Source organism: Schistocerca americana, unplaced genomic scaffold (genome assembly GCF_021461395.2).
Source record: "Schistocerca americana isolate TAMUIC-IGC-003095 unplaced genomic scaffold, iqSchAmer2.1 HiC_scaffold_480, whole genome shotgun sequence".
NCBI lineage: Eukaryota > Metazoa > Arthropoda > Insecta > Orthoptera > Acrididae > Schistocerca > Schistocerca americana.
The window spans coordinates 105,001-108,155 of record NW_025726215.1 but is presented as its reverse complement, the minus strand read 5'-3'; the positions used below and the strand labels follow the sequence as shown (position 1 = coordinate 108,155).

Genomic DNA, 3,155 nt, shown 5'->3' with positions numbered 1-3,155 from the left:
AACCCAACACACGTTGGGCCTTAACCCAACACACGTTGGGCCTTAACCCAACACACGTTGGGCCTTAACCCAACACACGTTGGGCCTTAACCCAACACACGTTGGGCCTTAACCCAACACACGTTGGGCCTTAACCCAACACACGTTGGGCCTTAACCCAACACACGTTGGGCCTTAACCCAACACACGTTGGGCCTTAACCCAACACACGTTGGGCCTTAACCCAACACACGTTGGGCCTTAACCCAACACACGTTGGGCCTTAACCCAACACACGTTGGGCCTTAACCCAACACACGTTGGGCCTTAACCCAACACACGTTGGGCCTTAACCTGCTCTGTAATTGTCATACGACGCGTTAAATTAGTGTAGTGTTGCCTAACTGCAACCCCCGCAATATAGTTTGCTACTCGCACTGCCCGGTCCCCAGAGTATCGCTTCATGTTAAACACCTTGCAGCTATACACTGTAATGCGGATGGCGGCAGGACGTACATGCTCAATGCCCTTCGCAGTTGTTCATTGGCATTCGCATGGCGAAGCACAGCCTACGTTGTGGTACGGCTTGTGGCAACTGTCCGCTGATGTTGTACGTCCAAATCACACACTGTACCGCACATTGGTCCTCATGTACTGAATGATACATCGTGGTACATGTGTGACCGTACCACGACTGCGCCAACAACGGCGAACCATACGGTCCAAATATTGTGCACTCAGCTACGTGTCGTCTCCCTATAAGAGCTGGATTGCAGTATGGTATGCCGTGGATGGCGATCAGCATGAGCCGTCTGTTGATGTAGTGGCGCGTGTTGTCAGACGTAGTCGTCTCTTCTCACACACCGTGATAGCATGGTGCACTGCGTTCCACATCTGCGACATGCGACAGAGGCCGGTTGACAGTCGTTCGCGCAATGGACATCGCATACGTACGGGGGCCACCTTCCACGTGTTCGCGAAGCGTGCACATGTTGTTGCGTGTATGTGGGCAGACATAGTGTGTCGTGACACCTGACACAGGCATGCAACAATCGTTGAATTTGCAAATGGCGATGGACGTCTACGTTTGCTGGTGACGTTACGCAAATGAAGAACTGGTAAACCGTTGTGGTGCGGTTGTTCTCGCTAGAGGTGAATCAGTGATGGCGACGATCGGTTGAGCTACCAACCGGTTGTTTCAGCGATACCCACCATGCCCACGAACGTGAATGGCATGTGGGTGTGAAGCGATACGCGGCGGTGGCTGGGTGGGACCGTCCCCGGCCGGTGAGGGGGGGCCTTCCGGCGTGCTGGCCGCGCGGTGCGTGGGCGCACGCGCTACAGCCGGCTGGTGGGGGCGGCCAGTGGCAGGCGCGCCGGCCGACGGAGGCGGCAGGCGGCGCAGCTGCGCGCCGGCGCACCCTGCACGCGGCGCCGTGCGGCCAAAGTAGGTCCTCGCGGGCCCGGTGCGAAGCGCGGTGGACATCTGCAGTGTGCTGGTCCGATTGAGGACTGTGTGCGCTGAGGATGCGCCGCCGCCCGGCGCTCGGCGCCGCGACGCCGTCTGCTGCTCGGTCGCCTCTGCGGTTCTCGCAGGTGGATTGTATCGCAGCTGTGCGGACGTGTTGGCGCGTGCGCTGTGCTGGGAGAGTTCGCTTCGGCACCCAAGTGGGGCTTTTGTCCTTCTGTGGCGCTGGCGTTGGAGCTGCCGGCCACCGTAGGTGGCGCGTGTTGTCTCCCGCCGGCAATGCCACGACAGCACGCTCCCGGGCCTCTGTCGGCAGCGGCAAGCTCAGTTGGGAGCACGGGTGGTCGCACCTAAAGCGTCTACTCGCCAAACTCCGGGCGATTGCGCCTCTCTCGAACCCGACCAAGTACTTAGGACGGCGCTGCGCGCCGCCGGGACCTGAGAGGGTTTCGAGGTGTATTGTGCAGGGGAGCTCAGCCTCCTCCTGTTTGCAGAATAATTGAGCGGACGCTTGCGTGTTCGCGCGGGCCCCCGGGACACACTCCCGGGCGGCCGGCTGCTCAGCTCTAGTTGACGCAGCTCCCTGGTTGATCCTGCCAGTAGTCATATGCTTGTCTCAAAGATTAAGCCATGCATGTCTCAGTACAAGCCGCATTAAGGTGAAACCGCGAATGGCTCATTAAATCAGTTATGGTTCCTTAGATCGTACCCACGTTACTTGGATAACTGTGGTAATTCTAGAGCTAATACATGCAAACAGAGTCCCGACCAGAGATGGAAGGGACGCTTTTATTAGATCAAAACCAATCGGTCGGCTCGTCCGGTCCGTTTGCCTTGGTGACTCTGAATAACTTTGGGCTGATCGCACGGTCCTCGTACCGGCGACGCATCTTTCAAATGTCTGCCTTATCAACTGTCGATGGTAGGTTCTGCGCCTACCATGGTTGTAACGGGTAACGGGGAATCAGGGTTCGATTCCGGAGAGGGAGCCTGAGAAACGGCTACCACATCCAAGGAAGGCAGCAGGCGCGCAAATTACCCACTCCCGGCACGGGGAGGTAGTGACGAAAAATAACGATACGGGACTCATCCGAGGCCCCGTAATCGGAATGAGTACACTTTAAATCCTTTAACGAGTATCTATTGGAGGGCAAGTCTGGTGCCAGCAGCCGCGGTAATTCCAGCTCCAATAGCGTATATTAAAGTTGTTGCGGTTAAAAAGCTCGTAGTTGGATTTGTGTCCCACGCTGTTGGTTCACCGCCCGTCGGTGTTTAACTGGCATGTATCGTGGGACGTCCTGCCGGTGGGGCGAGCTGAAGGCGTGCGACGCGCCTCGTGCGTGCTCGTGCGTCCCGAGGCGGACCCCGTTGCAATCCTACCAGGGTGCTCTTGAGTGAGTGTCTCGGTGGGCCGGCACGTTTACTTTGAACAAATTAGAGTGCTTAAAGCAGGCAAGCCCGCCTGAATACTGTGTGCATGGAATAATGGAATAGGACCTCGGTTCTATTTTGTTGGTTTTCGGAACCCGAGGTAATGATTAATAGGGACAGGCGGGGGCATTCGTATTGCGACGTTAGAGGTGAAATTCTTGGATCGTCGCAAGACGAACAGAAGCGAAAGCATTTGCCAAGTATGTTTTCATTAATCAAGAACGAAAGTTAGAGGTTCGAAGGCGATCAGATACCGCCCTAGTTCTAACCATAAACG

The 3,155-nt window shown here is 56.4% G+C and overlaps 1 non-coding gene across 1 annotated transcript in view; it reads left to right on the top strand.

The window, feature by feature from the left end:
- The first annotated feature begins 2,027 nt into the window (after nucleotides 1-2,027).
- LOC124585127 overlaps nucleotides 2,028-3,155 on the top strand; it is a 1,910-nt gene continuing 782 nt past the window's right edge. Inside the window, exon 1 of the ribosomal RNA XR_006974734.1 lies at nucleotides 2,028-3,155. This exon is cut by the window's right edge and continues 782 nt beyond it. This is a non-coding gene — a ribosomal RNA (small subunit ribosomal RNA).